This window comes from Pyxicephalus adspersus, chromosome 1, assembly GCF_032062135.1.
Source record: "Pyxicephalus adspersus chromosome 1, UCB_Pads_2.0, whole genome shotgun sequence".
Taxonomy (NCBI): domain Eukaryota; kingdom Metazoa; phylum Chordata; class Amphibia; order Anura; family Pyxicephalidae; genus Pyxicephalus; species Pyxicephalus adspersus.
Window position 1 is genome coordinate 140,215,175 of NC_092858.1, and position 21,698 is coordinate 140,236,872.

The following is a 21,698-nucleotide window of genomic DNA, read 5'->3' on the forward strand; positions in this document are numbered from 1 at the left end:
GGTGTTTTCATTATTTGCTTATCTCTTAGAAAGTAGATGTACTGTCTGTGACATGTCTTCCATGGCTTAGTCACAAAGTGATATTGCCATATACAAATTGCTGGCTTACTATTAATAGGTCTGTAAATAACATACATTTCAGGCACAAAACATATCATTACAAGGTAGTTTGTGTATCATATTTTTCCAGTACTGCTTGGACACGCAAATAAAGGTTGTTCTACAAATCACCCTGCAAGAATGATATTTACTATATAGTTGCTGCTATTAAATTAGATAAATAATGAAAGTGTAGCAGCACACTAAACACATATACTTCTTGATTGTGGCAAAGGCTTGCTAAGCTGTGCTTTGCTTGCAGAGACATCCTGTACATCATAGCTAGCAAGTAGAATAAGATTGGAAGATGAGGACATCCATGATCTATATAGGTTAGCTGAATTCATTTCTGTAATTGGAATTGTAGTTAAGTGTTGTAGTAAACATAAATGTTACTTTAAAAGGTGCTAATGTTCTATATAAATATGTAGAAGTCATCTAAACCTCAGTTTACAGGAATCTTTAAGTGCTTTTTATTTTTAATGGCAAACATATACCAAAATAAATGGCATCCATATGGTTTTAAAAGGTACCTGGCAATCAGTGCTCCCCACCATACTTGTAAAACCCCCTGCATTGGTGCATATTTTTGTTTGTGAGCATTACCCACAATGCATGTTAACACATGACACACTTTATGGTGTGTTGTGACGACATTTATTTGGGATGTCACTATAAGACCCAGTACAGTAAATGCCAAGGAACCACCACTGCAATGCACTAACTGGATCTGATTTTATACAACCCTCCATGTCAGTTGCTGGGTTTACATCCATTAGACTTACCTTTAGCAATGATGAACTCTTAACAGAATCATTGGCAGAGATGTTGTAGCGTGAGACTTTGCTGTTCTTTGAGGAGAGGAGAGATTCACACAAATGGCAGCCAATAGTGTGTGCATTGAAGTGGGACCAGGTTATATGTACATATATGTATGTTTATTCTGTCATTTGACTTTAGCAAGATATTTACTGATAGATAGAGAAGACACAACTTTCTATGTTAGGGTTATTGCTTTTAGAAGGAGTAAACAGTGAAGGAGCATCAGGATGCTGATATGGATATCCCTCAGCACATTCTGCTTTCTCCTACGTTTGTTATGTTTCTTGTGAGCACATTTGCATGTAACACACTAGATACCCTTCCAGTTCCAGCTATTCTTCTGCCAAGCAAAAGCCTTTTGTATAGGGATTTGAAAGAAGCTGACATTAGATCAAAGTTAGGAACTTACTAGTGTAATCTGCATATGTCAGCTAGAAGTTGGTCTGTTTCCAAATTTACTTTACCTTTCTCTTAGACACCACAATCCGTTGCTCAATAGAGGTTTACACCATTTGCTGTAAATGTTTACCATGTGGTTGACAAAAGAGGATAAATACTGGGATTTGGGTGCAGCTTTGGGTGGCAACAAACATAAAGTTTTTGTATGTATTTCACCTATGTAGGTCTCTAGAAATAGTAAGCTTACCTTCCATTGCTACATCAGTAGAAATGTGTGCCACTTGCTTTATATTTATTCAGATGTCCTTTTAAAGAATCAAAAAAAATGATTGACAGCTGAAGCATCTTTTTGCTGAGGACTCCAATATGCATCATAGAATGTAATGTTTAATATGAACTTTGCATGGTAAACATTGCAATGCAATTTGTAACATGCACAATCAAAATGCACACATCAGGTACCCATACCAGATATTTTCTGAAAAGAGTCAACCTATTGAATTAAAAGAGTCTGTATGTCTATTTGCACATGAAAAATTGTTTATTGTAAAAGTGTTACAAACATTAAAAGTACAGTTGGCACAACAATACTTAATGTGGGGTGAACCTACCTGTGAATGCCATAACCCTACGCTGTCCTATGATAAATATGTTTGAAGACCTAGTACACACGGGCCATATTTAACTACTAATCTGATCACTGATCCAATAAAATGAAGGTTTGCTTGAGAATCTGAAATTAATTTACCAGCAGACTGATCCCTGATCAGATGTGTTGGCAAATATCTATTGAATGTACATGTGTCAAGTGTATGAACAATTGAGCAAATCCAGTCTTCAGTAAAGTTCATGGTTTACCCCATTGAAAGGGCAGAAATGCTTATACATGTGTGCTGTGTTTTGGGATTGACAACTGACCACTTACTGGGAGGTAAATTGATTGGACTGGTCAGTCAAGTGTAAAATTGGAAGTGCACCAGTGTAATAAGTCTAAGACCCATGCTTATAGATAACACGCAGGGACATTATCAACACTCCCTTACTCAGCTCCTGGTGCCAAGTATGAATCCTAAAATGCTCAGATCTGTCACCTTCTAAAGTCAGGAGGGGGTTCCTGTAATGCTGTGAATCTAAGGTTGTGAGGCACCCATAAGTTTCTTGCCCATCACATTTAGGGTTCTGAGCATTTTCTATGCACTATTTTATGTTACTGCCCTAAAAAATGTATCCAACTAGTGATTACTAACTTTGTGTGCTATAAACCTTTGTGATGTGATATTCTTGTGATGGCTGAGAAGGAGTTAGGGCAATATAAAAATACTTTATTTTTGGTTTTAGCTCTTTCCATAGAGTCATTGAGTCCTTATAAATAGGTATCCGCTTGTCTCCCTATGCAGTAAAAGATCATGTGCTGGTTCCAATCCAACAGCACATAATCTCTTACTGTTCAGAGACACAAGAGTCATTTGTTGGTCTTCTTCACACTTCGTTTCCTGAAATGAATTTCCAGAAAATGTCCATAAATCTAAAAATAAAAAGATAACATATGAAAAAAATAGGTAAATATAAACATTGTAAAATTTGTGTTTCAGATGATGATTCCTGTGACTGAGGTTTTCATATTTACCATTTGTTGTCAGTAGGTGGTACACTCAAAGCTACTCTTCTCTAGTTCTGTTGAATTACTTACTAATATATTGAAAAAGCCTATATTATTTGACTACCTTATCATTCAGGTATGTTTATACTACACACAGCCACAAACATGGCTTGGTATGGACATACCTATGGCTTGGTATGTCCATACCAAGACTATGGACATAGTCTTGGTATGGACATACCTCCTGCTACTCTGTAAAGGTAGCCACACATGCATCAACATAATCATTTATTGATCATTCAATTTGTTCAATAAATTATCATATTGATATGTGATGCTCAAAATAAGTAGGAATCATATACTCCAGACCCTCCGTTCAATATAGTGAGCTTTCAACCCATTTCAATGCTAGCAAGCCCATCAGTTGTGGCAGATTTTTATTGATCCTTTCTGATCTGAACTAATATCTGCTTGTGAGTTAGACAACAAAATTGAAATACAGATTGTTTAAATTTTTGATTGTAATAGATCACTTCTGATAGATCCTTTTTTAAGTCATTGCCCTATGTGCTGTATCTTTTGATATTATGTTTCATACCAATATACTTTTTTGTGATTGCTTGTACCTAGATTGATCATAACTTAATACATTATTAATATATTTTTACACATTTGGTTGTACATGTTAAATTCAGCTTAACAGTTGGCAGTCATTGCTGGGTTTTCATATAGGAAATCCCATTATGTTCTGTAATACAGGGGATCACTCTGTACTCAATCTATATTTGGAAAATATACAATAAATAGAAAATACATTAAAATCAGTTTCTAAACATGTAAACTTTAACCAGTATACCCTGTAGATCTTTCTTTAAAATATTTTTTTACATAACATTTGATTTTTTTGTAAATAGATGATGTACAGGTTATGTTACATCAGTTTATGTTATAATGATTCCCATCCACATGGTTGATAGGTAATAGGAATATATTCTGATATGAAATTGGCTCCAATGAGGAAGAGGTGAGTGTGATCTAGGTGAGGGCAGAGGGTCTGGCAATGCATGGGTGGGAGAGAAAAGCCAATTTGTATCAAGAGACAGAACAGGATAGCAGTCTTAGAACCTATGTAACCCAAATCTACAGAACTGCAACTTTTCATAATAATTCCTTGTCTGTCTTGTTGACATTCCAAATCACAGATCCGGAACCAGTATATAGATAAGGAAATCTGACTTTTTGTGACAAGGAGTATTTTTAAAAAGAAAAAAGCAATGTCTGCCTCTGTCTTACTCTTATGACAGGTGTACCTTAAAGTGACATAATGAATGCTATCACAACTGATAAAAAGTTATTGGTTCTTTAAACAAAGCAGTTTTACATGTTCCTATGTTAAGTTTTTGCTGCAAGGAAAATGTAAGGTGCCATTGCTAACCTTTTTTAAAAAATGCTAGTTGGTTTTCTGTCTATGGCTTTAGTACTTTGAGAATCACTGCTCCGGGATCTGTATGCTGATCAGAAAAGTCAGCAGTATATTTTGGAAACTTGTTCTAGGTCAGTGACCTGGAAAGTATTGAAGCCACTGGCTATTTAATGTACAGCGCTGTGTAATATGTTGGCGCTATATAAATCCTGTTTATTATTATTCTTAATAATATTAATAATAATAATATTAATAATAATAATCATGACAGCTAAAATAACAAGCATTTTCATAAATCAGAACTGTCTGCTTTGATGTTTTCTTGGTTCAGGTTACCTGTAAAGTGTGACATTTTATCTTGCACATGAATCAGGATCAGGTGCTAACATCACTTTACCATGTTACCTCTTTTCCTATTACATGAGTAATTCTTGATTTACAAACAATACTAAAATCATATATACAAGTTTGAAAGCCTTTAGTTGTTAAATAATTTATTCTCCTTCCAAACTTCAAAACATGTCAAGCTATTCAAGCAGGACGCTAGCTATATATTCTTCACTTACCATAAACAGAGAATCCTAGCTAAGGATTATCTTCAGGAGCACAGAAAATGTGACTCTCTGGGTTCACTTTTTACATGACTGTGTACAGAAAAGGTATGCAACCAAATACAGTGACTGATGTAAGTGCTCATCATTCACCACATTAGCTGTTATAGAAAAATTATAGAAAAAATTATAGAAAAACCCATAGAAAAGTGATGGGTTTACCTTTTCAGGGTTCTGCACCCTCACTGTGAAAACCCTCTCTTTTTTTAGGAAAACAAAAACGCAGAAGAGTAAAGAAAGGAGAACCTGAGATGTTTATATAACTATGGTTGTATACCCTAGCCAGGTTTCAAAAGTTTAGGGTTGGAAAGTTTGCTTACGCATTTAGATTAGGGATTTATTTCTTCTGTGCTATTAGTTATAATAGATGGCAGAATAAAATATGATAAATAGTAGATAATATTACAAGTCATGATGGTAGATATGAAAAAATAATTTCTGAAATAACCTGTTCTGCATTTTTATTGGAGTGATGCTTTAGTATATACCCACATAGTGTGCACCTAGGAAAGGGCACCTCAAGGCATGATGTACACTACATGGCAAGCCTGCACAGTTCTAAGCTCTGACCTCAACCCTACTGAACTTCCTTGGCATGAACTGGGATACCAATTGTGAGCAAGGGTTTCTCATACAATACTATTGCTTGACCTCACAAAAGCTGTTTTGGCTGAATATGCATGTGTTTCCACAGACACACTCGAAAGTATTATAAAAAGTCTTCCCATAAAAGTAAAAGCTGTTATAGCAGTAAAGGGAAGGACAATTCTCTTGATGGCCATGAATTTGGAATCAGATGTCCAACAAGCTAGTATAGGTGTGATGTTGAGGTGTCAACACACTTCTGGCTTATAGGGCCTGATTTATTAAAGCTCTCCAAGATTGAAAACATTTGCTAACAAATAGCAAATGATTTTTACAAAATGCATTGCAGGTTTTCTGTATTACCCAATGTCACTGATTAAAGTGTATCCTCTACCTAGCCTTGGAGAGTTTTAATAAATCAGGCCCAAAGTGTGTACAAAACTCTTAGGAGTCTAGTTATAAAGCAGTAAATCTGACATTCACTGAAGCATTCGCTAGTAGATAATGTTTTAAATCCATGTGTTTCAATGACAGTGATTAATTCTCCACCAAGGAATATTTCAACGAATGTAGGATTTGCTGCTTTATAAATAGACCCCTTTATTTGAAAGAATGAATTAGAAAGAATAGGGCACACATAGGATTGTTGATGAATATACTTTTTCCAAAAAATCAAGATGGCCTGACCTAAGCTTTGTGTCAGTGGGCCAGAAAAGTACAGCTCATTATACCAGCTATGCCAAAGATTTAGACTGTTTTGCATTGGCATTGGAATATAAAACCACTATTATGCCAACCATCATCAAAAGTCTAGAGTGTCTGCTTAACATTGGGAAGAGAAACACAAAGCTATCGCTTCCTATTCTCACCTTGGAGCACTTACTCTATATTGCTCCAAGAAGCACAAAGCCACTTTTCAAGCAATGGCCACATCTGTACAAAAAAGATCAAAAGGCAGCCATTGGCTCATGCCAATTCAACTAGAACATAAAACTGTGTGTGGTAAAATGGTGATGCCAAATCATGGTAACCATGGAAAAAAAAAAAAGAAAAAAGGTGCAAAATATTGGTGCTCGCTGACCCCCTATATTGTAATGGTTTCTTGGTGCGAAGTGATCATTTGTTACAGAATGAACAGCATTTGGCAGCCACCTGTGTCCAGTACCAGAAAAAGACTTAGGCAGTGCTAAACTTCCCACTTCCTTTCCTATTAGGTATGTCACATAATTTCCCAACTCAAATTGCCAGTATTGCCAGACAAGATGAAGTCAGAATCCACCTTCAGCAGGAGCCAGGTCATAGGCAGGATCTCGGGGCCAATAAATGTCCAGAGGGCTCTTCTACAACCTTCATGCTCCTGCAGTAAACTGGGGGGTAGCATAATTGGTAAAAAAATGTGAACCTGCCTATCACTTCACAATGGAGGCCGTACCTATAGGCAGTTGGTGTCTCCTGGGACTTGCCATGTCACTATAGGCTATGCAAATTCCTATTATTCCAGGGCCCCATCCTGCCCTAATCTTGCTTTGTGTTCAGCACCTTTTATTGCACAGAATAATAAAAGTTTATCTAACTTTCATGGGTTAAACCACAGTTATTTGAGCTTTGATATAAGTAGGCACAAAAATGCACAACCTGTATACTGTAGATATAAAATAACGTCAAACAAGCCAAGACTAATAAGAATTTGCATAGCCTATAGTGACATGACCAGTCCCAGGAGACACCAACTGCCTATAGGTACGGCCTCCATTGTGAAGTAATTTGCAAGTTATTCTCATGGTGAGGGGTCCCAGAATGTAACTTAAACAGTGAAACATTGTCCTACGTCTGACTAATACAAAACATAAAAATAAAATGTCTTAGTTATACATTGTCAGGATTAAAGAATAAATAGGTGCTTTGACAAAACATTTTAGTGATGTAAACATACACGTGTCTTCCCATTAGTACCCAGCAATAGCAATACAAAAGCTGGCCTAAAGAGACAAGCTGTATACATAAACAATTCTGATATAAAATGACAATACAAGTTCTTCTACCTGTACATGTTAGTTTCAGTAAATCTTATTTATAAGAGAGCAAATATATAATACCTATAAGGGGAAGATAGAAAATGGCTGCTTTTAGGACCAAATTCTTTTATTTATTATTAGCATTTATCTAACACTCACAACAGATTGCCTATGTCATTGCAAAATTCTAGGAGGTACAACTACAAGTTTCAGCAAACCCAGAGAGCCAGGTTTTACTAAGATTCCCAACACCTAGAAGGCTACCCAGACTTGACCTGTAGGGTTACACCTTACCTGGAGTACGAGGCGATTGACCGGCAGCTTTGCTTTTCTTTCGACATTCTTTTGCAAAACTGTCAAATGATAGGAAAAAAAAATCAGATTTAAATCTTTTTTTTTTTAACATTTAAAATATAGGCATGCAGACAGGATCAAAGTTAAAAAACAAACCAGGTAAGGGTTTGTTGGCGTCTTATAAAATGCATGGCATTCTAGATATTTGGGTATTAAAAAGGGATAAACTGCTTCTTCCCTTAAGACTATTAGGTGTCTGTTAATAAAAAAGAAGACTGTCTTGTTTTTTTTCCAGGGCTTGGCAGTATTGAAGGCGGCTATTTTAGGGTATCAGGTGCTATCCACTTGTTGCCAAGCTGTTTGGTGTCCAGTCCTTGTTGTCCATGGTAGGTACTTCTCAGGTATAAAACCCCCTCCTATTCAGCTCATCTCTCAGCTGAGAATTCCTGTATCTCCCTCATTGAACGAATAGGCTGCGCTGGCCCAGGCTGCGGATAGAAAATAAACGCCCCAACATCCCTTTGTCAACAAGATTGCACAATTCACCCTGTTGTGAAATAATGATATAAAAAAAAAATAAATTCCACAGAAGAGAAGTCAGGAGCATTGATTTCAAGTATAAAAGCTGTCCAGGAAGTTTCTGGGATCTATTTGCACTTATGAAAACCATGTGTAGAAGAGCAGTGCCAAGGGACACAGTGATTTTTCTGCCATCTGGCGGAGGTCCTCTTTACCCCACCTCTCCCTGCAGCTTCCCTACCTCTGAGAGTCCCATTGACGAAGAGCAGGAAGTGAGATGGTTAACCCAGTATATTCCCGAAAGTCTTGTTATGGGTCATACAGGGGTTATGTTTTAGGTTTTTCTTTTTTGTTATATCACTTAGTTTTGAATCGCAGCCAAAAGTCCACTATTAACACCGCTTTTGCCAGAACGTTCTTGCAGCCTGGGTTAATACATATTAGACCATCGTCATGTGGATGAAGCAGGAAGCGTTCAATTGTTTGATGATTGACTTTAATATTTCTAGGACCAGAACATTTCAGTTATTAATATTATTATTATTAATATTAATAATAATAAGAATAATAATAAACAGTATTTATATAGTGCCAACATATTAAGCAGCACTGTACATTAATAGAGGTTGCAAATCACAGACACAGACAGTGACACAGGAGAAGGAGAGGACCCTGCCCAGAAGAGTTATTATAAATCTTAAGTAGTACAAGAAGCAGTATAAAAATTATAGTATGTAAAAGTATACACTATAAGTATATAAAATATATATAAAATTTAGTCAATATTTACCTTTACATTATAAAACTGAGCCAACTAACAAGTACTTTGAACAGTCAACAACAGCTTTCATATATATGTCATATTTTTTTTTAATATATATATCATATATTTTTTTGTATAAAGATTGATTTTGATTGATGTGGTGCCTATACTGTATATATATATGAAATATGCAGTATAGGCACTACATAGGATACGTCTGCTGCATAAGGTGGTGGCTTGTTAAAATGTCTGTAGTTGTCACTTGTATTGCACTTGTTACATTTAAGTGACATGTGTTGTATCATTATAATAAAGTTCTTCACATGATTTAAAGTTTGTTTTATTTTTTCCTGTCGCTACACAATATATGAATGCAGTTCTCTTTATCAATAAATTGGAATGACCTGAGCTGTCTGTTTAAATAAGGGAGTGATATATTTCCTATGCAGTCTCTGATATTTTACTGTGTGGGTTCATTTTGTTTTGTTTTTTGATGATCCGAGTGTTCAATTTTGACTGGAGATGAGTTAAAGTGGTTAGGCAGGGCTTTATTGCATTCCTGGCATCCCTTGTGGTTGCTGGTATTGAGTGCCATTGAACGTCCATGTGCCTGCGTGGTAGTTATGTTATCCCTGCCCGTCCAAACAAAGTGGCCAAAGAATGCAACTAGGACGAGAAAAAGGAAGAGGCGCCCTGGGATGGAGCATGAAAAAGTGAGTAGTGGGATTTAGTTCTGCTTTATTATGAACTGACTGTAAGTGGATGATCACAAAAATTTTGTTGTGTATTTATGTATATGCTGTGATCGATGTAGCATTGTAAGTATGGTATGCCACACATATGAAACTATACATCACTATGTCTAAAGCTCATCAACACATCCCAAGGCCTGTAAGGAAAGTGATGTCATCTGTGATGTCAGTGAGGACAACAGATCTGTGTACATATTCTACAGCTACATCCTACATGTACAGCTTCTATCCTATATATATATATATATATATATATATTATTTGTGCATTTAGCTGTTTGCCTGGAGTTCAGCTGTAAGTAAATGTTCTTATCTGTTGTAAATCACGATGACTCATTTAGCATTTAAGATAGAATCGTTTTGCATCCCTTTGTGACCCCCGCACCCACAGTTGTTTATCATTGTATGGTCAGGGCCAGGGCAGTGTTTATATTGGCACAATACTACTTTTAAATAGTCAGGAGAATGACTTGATTGCTCATCTAGGGTTAATCTGCCTTTGGACTCAATAGACGCCTTAATGCTCTGTTTTCTGGCTTCAGATTTATCATAACAGTAAACTTTTACTTGAAATACCCTTAAAGTGCACCTTGCACTTATTTTATTTTTTATTATACTTTCCTGTTGTAGCTGGAAAGCATTCAATAAGTATACTTACTGCACCCAGCAACTCCTACGCTGGCGTAAACTTATTTTCCATTCTGCTGCTCCCTGCTATGTCAAGCGTCATCATCTTCTTTCTTCCAGCTCCATAATGACCACAGCAACAACATACAACGACACTCTGCGCATGCTTGAGATTGGGTGCATTATTTTCCAAAAGTGTCTCTCCAGAAGTGTACTCCCAGGGCACACTGCATGTGTCCTTCTGTGAAATACATAGGACATGCTTTAAATGGTTTAACATTGGTATAAACAGATGGTTTTAAATATGATGGTGCACTAGTGTTTTATTTATTATGTGATTTAAATGGTGTTCAGTTGTGATATAAACAACTTAACAGTGCTGAATGTAATAGTGTTGTTCAGCCAACAGTAGCAAGCACAAAATACAGAATTCTGTAATATATATATATATATATATATATATATATTCACATCTTTATATACCCATTTATATATAGAGAGAGTGATGCTATGTGCAGCTTACAATACAGAAATCATAAAAATATAAACAGGTACATGTACAACAGAATAAGGTACCAGAACATCTGAACAAGAAATCTTTTCAACAAATAGCTTTATTGGTGTGTTTAGCTTTGATTAATTGGAAGAGAGAAGCACAAAGTGATTTTTTTGAGTAACAGATATGATTTTCCAAATCACAGCAGACATTGTTTTAGAAGAAAATTAGTGATTTTGTGGGCTAAAAAACTTAAAATAATTTGGAGGAGACTCTACAGCCCAGCCACTATGTGCTATGCTTTAATAGTATCATATTTGTTTTTTAGATATACAGGTAAAAGGTAAATTTGTTGTAAATAACTGTGATATGTATTATGGCCCCTCCAGTTATATAACCTATACCAACGTTACATTGTGTGTGCACCAAAATGTATAAATGCAATCTGAATGGCACCCAACGCGTACAGTGAAAACAAACACACTCTTCTCAACAACACAGAGTAAGTATAAGTGAAAATGGCACTAAATGTTTGAAATGCTTGTTTCTTTGTATAACCATATATTAGTGATAAATGTTGTCTTTTGACTACTTTGCAGAACTACACTTGTATTCTATTGTTCCATCTGACAATGCAGACCTGAGTGTACCATTACCTCATTTGTTAGAGTAGTAGTAGTAATTTTATTCACAATACTTTGAGGTTATTAAAGAATATCTAAAGCCAAAAAGTTTTGGATTGAGTAGGGAATGATTAAGGTCCATGTCTGTATCCCATTGGATAAAGTTCTGTCCACTTCTTTTCGCAGAGATTGAACAGAAAGTGTTTTAAAATCACTTCAAAATGAAAAGAAAGGCCTTCTTGGACAGTTGTCACCAGAACTGGTCTCCATCCATTAGATGATCTTACTCTTTTCACGTTCTAATAGCATCACCAAACTAATTGGGAGAATGGTGAATCTACCCAATGAGTAAATAGCAATTAATTAATGACAGTGGTTTCAAGACATCCCTTCTTTAGCCAGATGCAAAGAAAAAACTTTAGAGTAATGCCTCAAACTGAGGAGTTTAAGCAGAAAATGAAATTTACTGATAAAAGTAAAAATGAGTACATAGGGGAAAGGAGATTACTTGGTAGGTTACAGAAATATTCTGTTGATTTAAGCTTACCATTCTACAATAACAAGGAATTCAACTATGTCAGCTTAGATGAGAAGTTTCTGTACCTATCAGGTAAGACAATTACTAGGTCATGCTATAATAAATTTGTACCAACCTCCAGCAAAGGATGACAAACTTTATATCAATTCTGATGAGAGAAAAATCCCATATCCATTAAAGAGTTACACAGAAAAGGTGCCCTTCTCACAAGTCCCAGAGCAAACTCAGTTTACGCTGGTTCTCATTCCATTATCTGGACTCAAAAACAAATACATAACTAATCTGCAAGAAGAGTTAAAATCCAATAATATGTTAAGGAATGATCAACTGTTTAAATATATTGAAGCATAATAAATTTGCACATTAAAGCACAAATGAAGCCACTCTTGCACTGATCACATGGTAACTGCCGATGTGAAGGATCAGCCAATCATATTCACATAATAATTAAAGTGAAATTTATTATCAAACACTATGTGATTGTTGGGCAATTCACCTTCGAATCGTGCAGCAGTTTCCACATTCAAGATATTTATATCGGGTCTTCCAAAACTTTACTTCAAATACTTCAAAATACTATGGGCCTGATTTATTAAAGGTCTTCAAGACTGGAGAAGACAGACCATCATGGGAGAACCTGGGTGGTCCAGCAAACCTAGAATAGATTTCTTTAAAATCATTTGATAATAGTTGGTAAATCTTTTAAGTCCTGGACCTGATCCATTCTAGGTTTGCTGGATCACCCAAGTTCTCTCATGGTCAGGTCTATCTTCTCTGGTCTAGGAAAGCTTTAATAATCAAGCCATATGAGTTTATCTCTAAACTCCAGACAAGGATTTCAATACACAAATGTATCCTTGGGTTTACACTGCACCATCACACAGAACCACCAGAAGGATGGCAACAGGATGGATGGAAGGATAGCAAGGATACCACTCTGCCAATTGAGAATGATGAGTTTGTCCAGTTTGCTCCATTCTTTCCATAAATAAACTTTTCAGTATATTTGCAAGCAACTCACCTAAATGGCTTCTAGTTGTGCCCTCTTTCTCCCAGTCACAATGCTTCTGTACATGGCATTAAAAAGCCAACTCAAGTCAATGTCAGGTACTTATAGTAGTTTCATAAAGAATAAATGCAATAATTGTAAGCATAAAAAGAATGGGTAAGCAGAGTAGAGGGGTCCTATTTTAACTTCTTCCCCCTTTAATATATCTACATTTATATAATGATACATAACAGCCAATGATTCACAAAGCTGTTTTCATGCCATAGAAAATTGAGTAGAAATATAGTGTACATGGTACCTTTATGATAAATGTCCTTATTTTCTGGTTTTACATGCCTGCATGGCTCAGTTTATTTGAGTTTATTGACAGAAATAAGGGTGGTACCTCTAAATGTACTGGTCATGTTTTGGTAGCAGCTGTGATGGACAGGGAAACACACACAACCCTTCATCCTATTGAGAGTACACTGAGTGCTACAGATCCTAATATACATGTTTGACTTCCTCAAAACTGGGAAGATGTCCAAACTCCAACGCATGGACTGACTCCAGGACTATTGGGCCGAACGCTGAATCTGAAAAAAAAAAATAGGACTTTTCACGTGTAACTGCATTAGAGCTTCCTAGACTTTTAACCCATAATCTGCACAGGGGTGATAGCAGACAGGGGAAATATATGGCAGCCAAGAAGTTAAGAACCCCAGGTTCCTATTGTCGGAAGTTTTTGAGATGTGACTAAGTCTCATCAGTTATTTTTGCCATCTGCCAGCATTTGGCTGAATGTCTGAGTGATTCAGAACATATAAAGCAGTTCCCGGTGCTGCACTGTGTGGGTTTCCATGGAAAAAATCCATTAAAAACAAGGCAGAGAATGACTCAGAGAGGACTGGCAGCAGAAAAGCAGCACTTTAAAGCTATGACTTTTGTATATAGGCAGAACATTGTTTTTTTTTTCTCCTCCTTCTTGCAGACGGTCATTGTATTATGTATGCATGTTCGCTCAGATGTCAAGGGATAATGGAAACTGACCAGAACAGTATTTTTTCCAAGCCTTTATGTCTTTGTACTTTCCTTAGCACTCTGACCTCACTTTATCAGAATTTAGCAATATTGACAGAACACAAAATATACTTTAGACATTAAAAGCTTCATTTTGAACAACAATAACGGTCATTCTTGGGATCTTCTCCAGTGTCCAGGTTGGGGCTGCACAACATTCCTGCAAAGCTTATACCAGCTAGTGCTTGTGTGGCATCTAAATAAAATGAGCTGCTTAGGAACATCATGGAAAATGGGCTAAATGCTCCATTTATGCCATTTGGTTTTTGGTGAAAATAGAACTAAAAAAAGAATGCTGGCTTTTATTAACAGTAATATAATACTAGCCTGCTGGGTTTCAAAAGTATGATGCCAAATTTCAGTGGTTTAAAAGATATGTTCGCTATTGGTGTTGGCCTCTGTAAAATGTATTATAAGTATCTAAAATTAGTAACAAAATCAAATCCTAATCTTACCTCTCAAAAATGACTGTGAAACCTTGCCAATGCCATTTGATCAGACAGCAACTAGCAGCCCTCTTTAATTATGGTGGACAACCTAAATGATACCATGCCTATTACCAATTCAAGCCTCTGTCTATGTCAGATATTTGAAGATGCTGAGGTTAGTTTGGGGGTCTTAGGTTTGTCTTTAAAAAGGATTGTCACTTTGGCCATTCTAGGCAAAAAGACAAAGTTTCTTGCTAACCGTCTCCTAGGCCCATATATGCTTCCCTATACTGCTCAATCCCACTGCTGCATCACCGTCCTGGCAAAATACTTGGTTTCTTCTTGAGGTTGGGCAGCATATAGTTCCTTCCAGTGCTCAGGCCTGGTGATTTGATTGCTGTAACAGTCACATGAAGTCACTCAACTCTTTAGAGGTTTCCCCATCTTGAAATTTAAAGCTTCCACAAGGTTTGACTACTGGCTGTGACCAAGAAACTGAGCTGTTGAGGAGCTTGGCATAGATGAGTATATGTGGGGAAAGTGAAAGTCTCTTGGACAGATCTATTAAATGTCAACAGATTGGAAAATTCTCCTTAAACAATAAATGTAAAGCAAGGAGTAAGGCAGGGTTTAATCTCATGCCATGATTTTATAGCTTTCTCTGACTCTCTTGGGTGGATTTTCCCATTCTCATTCATTCTGTGACAGCCAGGGCTGAGTTTAGGAGGTAAACTTCGTGGATATCTGTCTTATGGATAATGCACAAAGGAGGCAGTGACACTAACATTATTAGGTGTTGTTTGTCTCTTAGTGGATTCTCCATGGGAGGAGGTGAAAACTGTACCTCAAAGAGAGAGAGGGGAACCAATACATTCAGCTTACAATCAAATCATTGTGGGATCAAACCGTTCCTAACTTCATTCAATAATCTAAGTTTTGGTATTGTACAGACCTATATAAAGCAGACTTTGCACTAGAATGCAATACATTAGAGTTCCTCCCCTTTATAATTCACTGTATAATGTATAAAAAATTAACCCATGGTGCATATGTGAGGATGACATCACAATTTTTACTGCAAAAAATGTAGATTCAAAATCTTGTGAAAAGACATTTGTGCACTATGCTGAATAATTATTTATACCCAGTCATGTGCAAATGGTTTTCATATGATTGGAAAACCAATTTACCTGAATATTTGCATTATTTGTTCATAGAAGATTTACATGACTGATTAAAGTGAATATTGACCTTTTTTAGTGAAGATTCCTAATTTTTTATTAGTAAATCAGCCTCATTGCATTACATATCTTATCATATAGTGAAGTACTGAATACAACTAAAGGGTTTGAGGCACTAAATTATAGTGCATATGCTTACTTTAGGTAAGGTATTTATTTTTTTTCAAAATAAGTTTTTATTGGGTTTTTAGACAATAAAACAACAACATACGGTAAGACCCTGGTCCATCAACAGAGCTTGCCACACACCAGTCCCCCAATCTAACGCAGTACTCTTCACCTATGGAAAGCCCCCGCTCAGCCTTGGGAGACTAGTTTTGCCTCCCAGCACACAGTTGCCCCCAGGACTTCTGTTTGCAAGGGATGGCATCTGGGGAAGGGCTGGCAGAGGACCAGGAGCCCACAGATAATGCAGTACAAAAGATTCCTACAGAAGCAAGTCCTGAATACTGAGCCAGAGGTTATACACCTGGCTTAGGTGACTGGAAGCAGAGAGGCTATAAAGTCTTAGCAGCCAATGGCAGTGCAGAATTTAGATCAGAAACTACTCAGCCCATTAGCTGCAACATAACTTCAAATCTCCCCCAGTTGCACACAGTCTCAGAGCAGGGGATGCCAAGAGACCATTCAAAACCAAAGAGAAACCAGGGATGCTGGATGATGCAGAGCAACTAATTCCTACATCTTCTCTGCTTCTGCAAGCAATGCAGATGGAGGGATTAAGCCTGACATAGTATACAGTGGTGGCCCACAGCCCGGGATTGCCGGACAGAGGCACGTCTCCTAACACATATCAAGAAACTTAGGTATAAAATGATGAAAAAATACCAAAAAGAACAAAAGAAATAAATACATTCAAAAATAGAGAAGTAAAGTTACTTTTTAGGGACAAAAGCTTTTCTCTATATTGAATTGTGTAATCATGTGGCGTATCCCTGAAAATGGGCATAATTATATTATTACTCACTAAGGATAACTATAAATGGCAGAATATATTACAATATATGACAGTCCCCACTAGAAACTACAGATTTCACCCAACAACTGTAGTATATCTTTTTTTTTTACCATTTATTTAAACCTCTACGTCAGCAACAAATAATATATTTTCTCAGGAAGCACTTCATTATAACTTAACCCTCCCACGTGCAGAGGCTAATCATACAATCCCCCTTACCCAGCAATTATTTATTATAACTGTACCTTGTCCCGAGCAGCAATTAATTATAATATTAACCCCCTCCTGGAAGCATTTAATTACAGCATAACCTTACCAGAAACAATTCATTATAATGTGTACACCTATGTACCAATTAACTACATTACTCACTTAGGCAGTTATTAATTGCTTTCCCCCTCAAACAGAAATAACTTATATTAGTAACCTCTGACAGGAGATAATCAATATTACCATCAAGTTGGAATACATTTTTATAATGCACTGATTAATTGCTATAATGCTCCATGCAGTAACAAATTGTTGCCAGCAATAAAATATATCTTCCAGCCATGCAATACATCAATGGCAGCTTACTTCTGTATGCTATACACTGTACCTCTGAGTAGAAGCAATGCTTAGATACATACCCTAGATGAAGTAGTGCTATATGCATGGTAGATATGGTTTAGTTCTGGCTCTTGGGTAGCTCAGTCCTAAAGTCACAAAGCTTGGGGAGCCTGCAAGATGATTATTGTGATAATATAGTGGTGTCACCTAAGTTTATCACTGTTCCTGGCAAAGACCTAAAGGTACAGGGGGCATTGGCAGAGAAGGGTATTACAAGGGCAGTTGTGTCATGCTGTATTCTTACACTAGATGCCCTTCTCTTGTGCATTTAATAGTGTGTTATGACAGTGTGTTTTCTTAAGCTGCCATTCGCATAACCTTTACCATGTCTCAATGTATCAACAAATAGACAACACATAAGAACATGCTGCACAAATGTGAACAAGTAGCATTAAAAACAATGGCCAATCTGTGTGAATGGGCCATAAAGAAACCAGCAAAAAGCTGGCATTGCGGTACTCTCCTTTTTATCCTTTGATTCAGTCCTTGAAACCAATAACCCAGAACAGGTATACAGATAAGCACTCTTGCCTTTGGTTTAGCAGATTATTTTCAATATGTTTTTCTTTGGGGCTCCAGTAAATGACAGGTTGGTATAACAGCCAGGCAACTTGCCTTTTCAGAAGAAGGCCAGAAATGGCAGCACTTCTTTATGATAAGGCTGTTTAAAATAATTTAGTCCAAAACCTTGGGATTAATATTTGTCCTTTTTGGAAAACTGCATCCTAAGGAAGTTGTTCAAAGCATACCACCCAATCCCATTCCACTAAAGTTCAGGCTTGAATAGTTTTAAGCCTGGCAAACATCCGGTTGTTTTAAGTCCACATCTAAGTGTTTAGGGTTTTGTGACTTATCCTGTATCCCTTGTCTACTACATTGGCATATCATAAAGCATTTTTAAAGTGGTCTTCAGTGAATGCAGTGAGGTTATAGCTCAGGATGCTTCTAAAATTGGATGACTTCCTATTAACCTGAACTTAAGCTCTGCATCTCTCAGTGGTGAATGTGAAAAGGCGCTGTTTCTTCCAACGTTGATATGACAGACTCAATGAGCCAGTAATTATCTCACCATTGCCTTAGCATAAATAAAACAAAGTCTTGGCTTGTGTTCAGTAAGTGGAGACTTGTGAAAGTCTGGTCTAGCACACTATGCTGCTCCAGGTGCATTGGCATAGTCAGAGCTCCATGGATGATCTAATGTGTTGTACGATGAATACTTTTAGAACTGAGCATTCCATAGTGCAAAACTAGTCATGCAGCCTAACTACACCATATTCAGTTCAAGATAATAAACTGTCCTAATGCCTAAATGAATAAAGATCAGGGTGAATTCTAGACAAGCTTCTACAGAAATAAATGAAATATATATATAACTGTTTTACTGCATTTGTAATTCTGTGCAGCCTGTTTTGTAACCCTGCCAGCCAGAACAACCAGGTCCAGGCTCTCTTTGCAGATCACAGCACAATGTAGTGCAGCATTTTTTTAGATGGGTTAGGGGGCATTGCACCATGCTCGGTATGTTACCACGGATTGCATCCCACAATTTGGTGGTGTGGCAGCAAGAAAAGGGCAGTAGCAGCAAGAAAACTGAATAATTTAAACAAAAGGCAGGCTAAATTATTTAGCATAATGTGTTGTGTACCATATGCCAATTTATATTCAATAAAATGATGTTTGGTTATGGCTGGGTCGTATAACCTCGATTAAGATGAACGTCTTGCCTAGGACTTTATACCTCTTTCGCACACTCCTAATTCATGTCCCATTCTCCATGCTCAATTCTCTTCAATCTAAGATCATGAATTTCATCTGGGGCGGTAGACGGAGCAGAATCCAAAAAACACCATGTGGGCTCCCAGGTTTCAGGGTGGTTTGGGGGCCCCCCTCCTCAAATTTACTATATAGCAGCTCAAATCGCACAATTATCGCATTCCACGTTACAGGGGGTGAGGCCACAATGGGTAGAGTTGGAAGAGTCTGCTTGCATACATGGGGGAATCGCCTCCAGCATGTGTTACCCTAAAGGAAAAAAACTAAAGTGGTTTCAGGGTGCTTCTCCCTGTCCTGCTCTCTTTTAATTTGGGGTAAGTTCTGACACTGTTCAAGGCTTTGTTCTGTTCATGTCCTGCTTACCCTGTTATGGAACAATACGGAGTTTTCTCCTGGCAGAGATCCAGGTAGTTCTAAATGGTGGCTTGATAAGGGCTTCTACCAAATCAAAGATAATATTGATGTAAATGACATTTTTAGTTTTGAATCTTTGGTCAGTAAAAGAGAACTAAATTAAATCATTTGTCTGCTCCAAGATCAGAGAGGCCCCTCGTCCTATGTGTTCTACTCCATTTGAAAGTTCTTGTAGATCTATTGCTGATACCAAAGGTCAAATCTCAATAATTTATGCTGCCCTGGCATCCCCCCCCGGACAAACTGTCATATATGAGTGCTTGGACAAATGATCTTGGGCTCTCCTGGTCCATGTTATTACTATTGGTTTTATTATTATTATTGTTGTTGTTTTTCTCTGAAAAACTCAATAAAAACATTGAAATACAAAATGATGTTTGGTTTTTTTGTACCTTTTTTTGTACCTTTAAAAATAAAACATAGGATTGATGATTGGAAATACATGATTCAGGCTCTAATCATGAAAGGATACTTGGTGCCTCATTACTGTGCTGGTTAACATCTGCCAGATGGTAAGTATTTAAAGCCACCCATGATGTGTCTCCTATGGGGAAATGCAAGCAGTAGGCTACTGGTTACAGGGAACAATGGCGAGATTCAGAATTTCTAAGTTCCTTTTAAATAGTGGATAGGAAGTGGAGATTACTATATTGTCAACGTATCAGCCTATCCAATCTCAATAACAGGCACTTATCATGCAGAACTTTAAAACTTGGTATGTATAACTGTGCGTGACTTGAATTGAGAAGTAAAATCTTCCACTAGGACAAGAAGGATAGGCTAAGGAGGATGCTTCATCAATCTTATGTGACAAAGACAGAGAAGGCCTGATTTAATAGCTCTACAAGACTGGAGACGATAGACTATCATAGGAGGGCCTGGATGATTCAGTAAACTCAGAATGGATTTCTTAAAAATAATTTGCAATTTAGGCAAATGTTTTCAATCCTGGACCAGATCTATTCCAGGTTTTCTGGATCACCCATATACTCTCATGATAGTTATCTTCTCCAGTTTTTAATAAATTATACTCAGGGTGTGGGGAGATTGTCAAGAGGGACACAGACAGCAATAAAACGCTCTGCATTAGTAAAATAGTGGAAGGTTAGAACAACAACACTTTTTGGGTAAACATGTTTCCTCCTTTCCTGTCTAGGCAACATGATGGCCATTTGGACCAGAAGTGGGTGTAAATCACCCCATGAGGCTTCAACAGCAATAAAATTATGACACAACTTCTTCTAAACCTTTCCCACTATATTTTATAATAGTAGATTGGCTGGATTTACCGAAAGAAAGGATCAACTGAACACAAGATAAGAAAGAACAACTAAACACAAGATATGAAATGCAACACTACGTTTGTAAATCCATATAACATACAAAAAGGGAAGAATTGTTTCTATTCAAAAACATGGGATCAAAAGATCCCATTTTTCTGAATGGAAACAATTCTTCTTTTTTGTCTGTAATTAGCATATAAATCACATTATACAGGGATTGAACAATTTTTGATCTTACTCAGGGAATATGGCTATGTTAATCATGTAACAGTGTATTTGTTAAATTATCTTAATTTACAGCAATAAAGTATTTGATCCACTGGTAATCTGTGCCATAAGTGCAATTGCCTATTCTAGGTTTTAACCTGAGAGTCAGTTGGATCAGTCACAGTCATGTATTCCTGCAAATCTAAATTGCCCAATTGTCATGGTCATTTGTCATTTGTCATGGTGTTTTCTCTGGTATCACAAATGTGTGAAGTGACATTAGAAATAGCTGGACATGATATATTATCATATTTTCAGATGTCAATTGCACAACTGAATTTCAGATCATTCTCAAACCAAAATATGGGCTTCTTGTCAGGAAATCCTAATCTGCCACAAATATCACCTTCTGTGTGTACACCCTGACATCCAATACCATCCCTGTCCTTCTGCTTATTTTGTATTACTTATTCTTACTTAAGTTAGATCTTTCATTGAAAATATTATTCTTAACATATCTGAGTAACAAAATGTTAATACAACAACAGCTGT

At 36.9% G+C, this 21,698-nt stretch overlaps 2 long non-coding RNA genes across 2 annotated transcripts; one reads left to right on the top strand and one right to left on the bottom strand.

Moving 5' to 3' along the window:
- Window positions 1-1,842: 1,842 nt before the first annotated feature.
- On the bottom strand, window positions 1,843-8,243 carry LOC140342847 (uncharacterized). The gene is made up of 3 exons (XR_011923176.1): window positions 8,005-8,243; window positions 7,849-7,907; window positions 1,843-2,845 (listed from the first exon to the last, which is right to left on the bottom strand). It is a non-coding gene; the product is annotated as an uncharacterized lncRNA (long non-coding RNA).
- LOC140342853 (uncharacterized) lies at window positions 8,232-20,027 on the top strand. Its single transcript, XR_011923177.1, has 2 exons — window positions 8,232-9,843; window positions 10,629-20,027. It is a non-coding gene; the product is annotated as an uncharacterized lncRNA (long non-coding RNA).
- The last annotated feature ends 1,671 nt before the right edge of the window (window positions 20,028-21,698 follow it).